This window comes from Furipterus horrens, unplaced genomic scaffold, assembly GCF_987537825.1.
Source record: "Furipterus horrens unplaced genomic scaffold, mFurHor1.1.pri manual_scaffold_7, whole genome shotgun sequence".
In the NCBI taxonomy this organism is placed as follows: domain Eukaryota; kingdom Metazoa; phylum Chordata; class Mammalia; order Chiroptera; family Furipteridae; genus Furipterus; species Furipterus horrens.
Genome location: NW_028327177.1, coordinates 25,154,120 through 25,162,582, shown reverse-complemented (window position 1 = coordinate 25,162,582; position 8,463 = coordinate 25,154,120).

Here is an 8,463-nt window from a genome sequence, read left to right as displayed (position 1 = left end):
ATAACTAACACTTTCCATACCAATCCCTGGCCACTATTTTTGCCCTCTGATGTCACAGGGCTCCACATCTTGTGCCATCTCAGCAAATTAGAACTTTGGTTTCCTAAGAGCTGTCATTTTTCACTGTTTTCTACATAGGCCTATACAACGAGGCTTCCCAGAAGTCTGGTTCAATGCTATTTTGAGCTGGATGAGATTGGCAGTGAGCCGCCCACCCAACACTTGGGAACAGGCTGCCCAAGGATATGGGACCGAGAGCTCTTGATCTGCCTGTTTGAATGAGGGTCATATGGGGCAAGAAGGAGCTCACATGGTCCCTGTGGAGACTGTGCTGACAAGTAGCTCTGGACAGATCCAGATGGGTTTTGTTCACCCAGCTTTTGAACTACTTCTCCCTGCAAGATGAGACGTGGACACCCCCTCCCTGGGCTGGCATCACTTGTTGAGCTGTGGCTTTGGAAAGAACAGCAAGTCCAATCCCGGAAAGAGACTGAGACTGAGAATGAATTCCAGCTGGAAGCCCACCAACGACAGTTGTGTCTTGCTCATCCTAGGGGTCACGGGATGGTGGGTAAGGTGGGATGGCGTGGGAGGGGAGGAAACCCAAGTGCCTGTGGAGGTGGGCTGCTGTTCTGTCCTCCTGGCTGCTCTCCCTTCCTTCCTTTCTGACCAGGGCAGGGAAACCTGTCAGGGCTAAAGGACCTTCCAGGCACCCCTTAGGCCACTTCAGGTGGGTGCCCTCCTCCAGCAACCACAGGTTGCAGCCTCCCCAAATGTACTGAGCATGGACTCATTGGCAGCCCAGAGCGCCCACCGATCACCAGTTTTGTTACCCAGAGGAAGAAGCCCAGACTCCTTCACAACGCCTCTCGTTCCTTCCATTTTTTTTTCTCCCCTTCGGAGGCTTTGGCCTAAATTCTCAGGTAGTAGGAAACTCTCCTTTCCAAGGACTCCAGTTTTGCCCTTCACAAGTGTTTAAAGTTCTTCTTCCCTCTTTTTTACTTGCTTCCTTCCTTCTTCTTACCCGCCCTCAGCCCCCACTGGGCCACCACCTACTCTCGGTTTATTGAGGTTCTGAACTCCTTTACCCTTGGATATACATACTCGTTGAAAGATGTGAGGTTGCAGGGTGGGAGGGACTCGAGAGTTAGGTTTAGCCCGTGCCTTTCTTTAGGCCGCACCAGCCTCCAGGGTTGGCCAGAGCTGCTCCCATGCAAGGGAACTGGGCCGAATTATCCACACAAATGTTTGCTGGTGCCTTGGGACCCAGGGTGTGCACCCCGGGTTCTTTTCCTCCCCCAGACACTTGGCCTAGGGCCTTTCCCAGCAAGGGCTTCCCCCTCCCCCAACCCTTCCAAGTCACTCTAGGGCTGGTTCAGCCACCCACCCACTGCCGGCTTCAGCACGTGGCTCCTGGGTTGCAGGTTTCCTCCCCGCCCAGCAGCTCCCCAGGGTGGTTTTCACCCTCTTTCTCCTCCCACACCTCCCCCCTCCCGTGACTTCTCGTAAAACTTCCACTCGTCCCTACCCGCCCCCGCCCTCCTGAGGCTGCCAGACCTGGCCGGGCCCCCCAGCACCTCCCCCGGAGGCCGCGCTTTCTCCCCACCCCTGGCAGCGGGCTTCGCTTCGGAAACTGTTGACTCAGAGGGTAGCCGGGCAGCCAGCGACTGATGTCAGCTTGGAGTCGGGCCCAGGGAGTGGATGGGTGGAGGTTGGGGTGGGGGTGGGGGTAGTGGGGGCAGGGAAGGTGCCGGGGGCGCTGCGCCGGCGGCAGGATCGGGGCGCGGGACGCCAGGCAGAGTCCGGGGGGCGCCCGGGCCCGGGTCTGCGGCTGCCTGGGCGCCCGTGAGTCACGCTGCGTCACCGCAGCAGATGCCCGGGGCGGCTGGGGGCTCCCTGCTCCCGCTGACTCATCATCTGAAAGCCTTGCTGTGCGGCCCAGGGCAGGGTTGGGAGAATGCGGGCAGAGGCCAGGCTGGCGGCGGCCCAGGTCGTTTGAGGAGCGCTGGGCCGGAAGCCCCCAAAAATGTCAGGAGCGCTGCGGGGACGACTGGCAGCTGCAGGGGTTACCTACAGGGCTGGCGGGCAACAAAAGTAGAGAACAAGCCCTGCACCCCAGCCACCAGCGAACCGCGTCAGGGCCCGACTCCCCTTCCACAGTGGCTGTGACACGCGGCCCAGGCAGGGGGTCATGGAGGAGTGGGGTGCGGGAGCTTTGTCTCCCGGCATCTCACATGCTCCGCTCTCGGGAGAAAGCGGTTCGAGGCACCAGCACTGGCCTCGGTGGCTGCTGAGTTCACGGGTTTGGCCCTCCCTTTAAGACTTCGGGTCTGTTTGTGGGAAGAGGCTGCACCAGCATCCACAATCTAGACGCTTTCCTTCCCGACCTCACTCTACCCCACCCTCATCAGGAGAAGCGGCACTGGTGCTGTAGACACCACGTGCTAGGTCAAGGCCAGGTCCCAGCCCTTTCCTGTCACTGCTGGCTAACCACAAGGTCCCGTGGCACTCAGGAAATGGAACACGGGCCAGAGAACTATCAGGAAGGGGCAGGAGCAGAGAGGATTTCTCTGTGTGACTGTCCACCCTGTCCTGAACAGGGACAAAGTCTACAACATTCATGAAATGTGAGTCTCCTCTACGCAAGGTGCCCCCACTCCCCGACAGCTGGGGAAGGAAGGGTCTCGAAGAGGTCTGGGGTCCTCATCCTTCCTGCCTCTACAGCCTGGTCAGGGAGACAACCCCGAGCACACCCTGGGCAGTGACAAAATGGGAAGGGGGCTAGGGGGTGGTGTGGGCGGACACAAGCCTCGGTGGAGGCTTCCTGGTAGAGCTGGCATTAGGGCAGGGACCTTGAAAAATGATTTGAACAGATGGGGCAAGGACAGACATTCCAAGGGGAAACTAATACCTGGAACCAAAACCTAGAGGCAGGAAAGAGCAGAGTGAGTTCTGGGAATGGCAAGCAATCCAGTTAGATTGGAAGAAGGGAGGCTCACAGGAGCATCGGTGGCCTGGCCTAGCAGCACAGATGTGGATTCTAGAAGCAGGCACAGTGGCCCAGAGGGACCTAGAGCTGTGGGGTTCCACCCTCTGCCCTGGGGCACTGAGTCATGCCAGTTCCCAGACAGATGAGGTCCTTCCAAGAATTCCACAGTCCTGCTCAGTCACTGCTGTGGGATCCTTCTAGCCTTACTTGGCTTCTATTAGTTGCTATTTCATGCAAATCCTCTTTTGTTCAGATTTCAAATACTTTTCTATTTTGTCCTTTGATCACTGTTTCTCCTTCAATGTTTCCCAAGTTCAACAGCACACTGGAATGACCTGAGGGTGCTTTAGAAAATAAAAATTTTGACGCATGAAAATTTGATATCATTGGTGTGGGGTGGAGCCCAGTCATCAGCATTCTTGCAACGAGTACAGGGATGAGAAACCCTGATGCACATAGTCACCTTCGACAGTGCCCAGGTCAAGCCCATACTCGAGAGCAGGGCCTCCTAGCCTTCGGGCTGCTCTGAAGCAGCTTTGGCAGACCTCCAGGAGCAGTTGGACTCCTGGATCCTGGACTTCAAATGTGTTGCCCAGGCATCCGTTCTGCAGCAGAGACCAAAGTTCCCAACAGGAAGGGAGGATAAGGCTTCTGTTTGTTTCCCAAGAGCCAGATGGCCTTTCAAGCCAGTGATAACCACTAGGAGCCTCATAGCAGGAGAATCAGGCGGGAGTAGGAACTGCAGCCATTTCCGGGGGACTCCGCATACCTGGAAGGGGGCCTGGGTGGAGGTGGAACCATCTCCTGCAACACTGGCCCTCAAAAAGGGAAGAGGGTCCAGCTAAGGACAGACTAGGGATCTGGGTAACATGTCCTCTGCTTTCTTACTGGCAAAATGGAGGTGATGATTCCTGCCACAAAGGTTCTTGTATGTGTCTTGAGATAAATCACTCCAGCATGGATAGTTTTCAGTGAGCATTCTGTTCCTCGTTTTGCTAGTTAACTCCTTTCACAATTTGAAGGACAATCTCCAAGTCTAGCCCTCAAAACTCTCAGCATTTGTCCACCCCCACCGCCCCAATCTACAGGCTTTGGGGAGGACCCTGAAGCCATATTTGAAGCCCTGTGTAAAGAAGGTCAGGCAGAGGAAGCTGGCAGTGGCTCTCCTGTTGCAAGGGGGCTGCCATCAATTAACAAGGGGGTGACCAGCTGTCCTCTTCCTGGACTGAGCATAAATATGTCTTCAGCCTGGGGAAGATCTAGAACAGCAAGAATAATTTCCTGACAAATGACAAGTTTGCCTAAAGGACTCAGGAGAATGCGCAAGTTGGAGATCCAGCCTCAACACCTGACCCAGGCCTCATCAAAGTCTTGTTCCCATTTGACAGCTGAGAAAACTGAGGCCGAAAGACATTCAGTAATGTGGTGAAGCAACCACAGTGGCAGAGCAGGGACTGGAATCTGAAAGAGGAGCAGTTACAAGCAGTGGCACCTCTTGACTGTAAAATACTGGGATTTTTAGTTTTTCATCTCCAACACTGCAATCAGAGTCCTAGAAAAGCCACACCTAATCCTAAGGTTTGGGTATTAAATCCAAAGGGAAATAGTCATCTCCTTTTGAACCACCATCACCAAAAAGCAAACTCGATGCATAACCAGTGTTCATTGTAGGGCCTTTCCTGGCCAAAATGAGGGCAAGCAAGAAATGTCAGAGGTCTTGGGAAATGCAAAAGAGGTGCCGTGAGATGGCCCTTTCTTGGATTTAGGGATGTACAATTTTGCTGTCCCTTGTGACTCCTCCCACCTCGCCTAGTAGCGACACAACTTCCTTGTGGGGGAGCCTGAGGGCTACTGGGAGGTGGGTATTTGTGTTCCCATTTTACTGATTAGGAAACTGAGGCTGGGGAGAGGTGCCACTGGGATTCCATTGTGGCTGGATGGGGCTCCATAAACTCCGTTCCCCGCCCTGAGAGTGCCGGACCACTTACTGTGGGCAGGCACGCTAACCTAGCGGCCTTCCAGAGCCAGGCCCTTCCCTTGGCGTAGCCCCACGGAGGAGCAGGCCGCGCACATGCACACCACGAGGCCCAGGGCCAGGACCCAAGGCGCGCGGAGGAGCCCACTTCCCTCCCCGGCCTCCCTGGAGCCTGGCGCCAGGGGAGGCGGTGGCCGCTGCCGCCTCCCGCCACCCCCATCCGCCGCGGCCGCCAGGTGCCCAGAAACGCGGCCACCCCCTCCCGCGCCTGTTCCCGGCGCAGCCCGGTCACGTCTACCCATCCAGCTCCAAACTACAAGTCAGACGCAGCCCTGCCAACGCCGCGAAAGGCGGGAGCAAGGGGAGGACGGCTACGGGGGCGAGAGGCGGTAGGATGTGAGGCAGCCACCTCCTCCCTCCCGCGCGGCGTGGGCGGGTCTGCAAGGGGCCCGGCCCCGCCTGCCCCGCCCGAGTCAGCCCGGCCCACTGGGCTAGGCGCAGGAGAGGCCCTGCCAGCACTGCCACCGCCCCCGCCGCGCGCTCTGTGGGAGGGCGGGGTGGCGTGGGGGCGGGGCGAAGGGAGGCCCGGCAGGGGAAGCCGCAAGGCCGCACCTCCCAGGCGGCGAGCCGGCCGTGTTGCTGGGGAGAAAAGCGCCGCCGCGGCCCCGCCCCAGCCCCTCGGGAGCAGCGCCCTCTGCTGGTGGTACCTCGGCACTACATAGACACCCCCGCGCACCTACAGCGAAGACCCCCCCACGCGGGGGCGGAGGGCCACTCAAATCTGGTTCTCAGAATTACTAAAGATTGCCATTTTCTCTCTCTCCCTACCTTCCCCTTCCCCCTCTTTAAAAAAAAAAAAAAAACTAAAATGGTACCTGAGCTTTGCAGGAAATGAAGAAAAGAAAAAGAACAAAATCGATCAAAATGCCTGTATCTATAAAGAAGCAGTCTTAGAATTTTCTAAAGATGATTTAAAAAATTCCAGAGAAAGGAAAACATCAATCGGTTGCCTCCGGGAGGGGTTCAGTGACCTAAGCTGCAATCTAGGAAGTGCCCCCACCGGCAATTGAACCGCGACCTTTTTAAAAAAAAATCAGGGTGATGCTTCAATCAACTGAGCCATACCAAGGAGGGCAACACTCTTAGAATTTTTGTCTGCCCTTTCAGTGTTTCATATCTGCAAGCCTACGTGTGTGCATTCTTTACAGAATAAAAAGTATATTATTGTCAGTTTGGTGAACGCAGAGGCCTTTTTTTCTTCATTGTTTTACCCTCAGGATCTAGAACACTGGCAGTGCTCCAGGTGCTCAAAACCACATGTTCTCAGGATTATCGTTTTTAGCAGGATTACATTTTCTTTTATGACCCCCTGACCCCATATGTAAGAGGTTGATGGTCAAATGGACCACTAGCCCCTTTAGTTAGAATCTGAAGGCCAGATGTGTTTGGAGTTCAGAATTATTCAGCATATACATATAAGGTAACCCCCCATGGGGGTTCTGGACAGCACCCTGTAATCCAACACACCACGTACCTGCCGCAAAAATGCATGGCTAGTCATGCTAAGTAGGATAAATAAACACTATAAACAGCTTCATGTCAGTTGGGTCAGGTTTGGGGGCCAAACGAGTTTTCAACAAACTAAACAAAAAATTTGGGCTTCCAGAGCATTTTGAAGTTTGAATTCGAAGAGACTATGAACCAGTACTAACTTCTGGGACATCTTAACGGTCTGATGATGATGATGAGTGAGTCTCTGCTACGAGCCGTGATTTCTTATTCCTCACTCTTCTACACACTTGGAGTGCATGGTAACCCTAAGTAACTGCTGAGATGCTGGCTGATTAGATGTGAATGAATGTGGGGAAGGGGTGTGAACAGGTAGGATTTGATTGGGTTAGGCTTTTGGATGTGATCACACCTCCTTCCCTACCCTAGCTGCAAACCATAGACATCAGCACTTCTGTGGCTACACCTTCCTCTTCCTGGATTCACTTCCACCACTACGCTTGTCCATATAAACCCCACCTGAGTGTTTGGAAAGAAAGTTGCTGAACTCCCCCCAAAGACACCCAGAGCACTACTGTGACCCAAAGGGCAACACTGTCACTTCCCAAGAAGGGTATGGGAACCAAGGCACTTATTCCACTTGCATTCGTTGGTTGTGCTGTTACCATATGCACAGAGCCACATGCAGCCTCTCCAAGCCATCAGCCTCCTGCTGATGACCCCCTTAATTCCCATCCCAAATTTGCCTCAGGTACAACATGTGCAAGGCCACACGCACAAACCTCCCCTGAAACCCGGTCCTCGTCCACCGTGACCCATGTCAGTGACTAAGCCCATCATCCATCCAGGGACACAAGCTAGAAACTCAGAGGCATCTGCCACCTCCTTCTCCGTCCTTACCTAACTCATGTCAGTCACTTCTTGTCCCCTGACCTCTGAAACAGCCCTCCAACCCTTCCTGCTCTCCACCTCCATCACCCCCATCTGGTCCCAATGCAAGAGCCTAACCAGCTTCCACTTCCAGCTCTCACTCTGCTCAGGTCCCGTCTCCCCAATGAAGCCTGATGAACCGCTTTGAAACACAAAGTCAGTTATGTGCTACAGACCCCAGGGGCCACCAGGAGCACCTGCCCTGGTTCATGGCCTCACCTAGGATTCTGCAGCACAGGACCTGCAAAATTGTTTGACAGCTGTGAGACACACCCCACCCCTAACTATAAAAACAGTAATGGCTCCCCCATCTCTCCTAAGAGAGAAATAGAATTCCATAAAAAAGGCCTGCAGAGCCCTGCCTGCTCTGGCCCAGTCCTGCCCAATGCTTGTGTTTTGAGTCTCTAAGATCCAGGGGTACTGGCTTTCTTTCTCAGGTCCTTGAATTTTCATGCCATGACCTTTGCCCATGCTGTCCCCCTTACATGGACCATTCTCCCTCTGCCTCTTTGTCTAGTTAACTCCTTTTCATTCCCATCTCAGTACAACTATCATTTTACCAGGAAATCTTCCTGACCAAGCTAAATGCCTATCCCATGCCCTTCAGTGCCACATGCTGCTCCTTTACAGCTGTGACTCCTCATAGCCTTACATGTATTTGTTGATTTGATCCATACTCATTTCCCTCAGGACACTGTCATGACTGCTTTGCCCATCTTGTGCCCAGCACCTGGCCCAGTACCTAGCATGAAGTAAGTAGGGGCTTCATACTTATTTGATGAGTGTGTGAATGAGAAAATGATGAGTTTTCTACCTTGCTTGCTTGCCCCTGTAGTAATGTGTGTTCTGCTCACCCCTCTCAGGAGAAGGCCAGAAGGAGAACCAGGACAGAAAAGAGATGTTTGCAAGTTTGTCCATCCATCCTACAAAGAGCATCTGCTAAGTGCAAGGCTCTGACAATTGGAAAAAGATGCAGCATGTGTCCTCAGGAGCTACCAAAACACAGTGGACTGAGAAACGGCTTGACTGCTTTCAAGATCTTAACTTTTAAATTACAAAA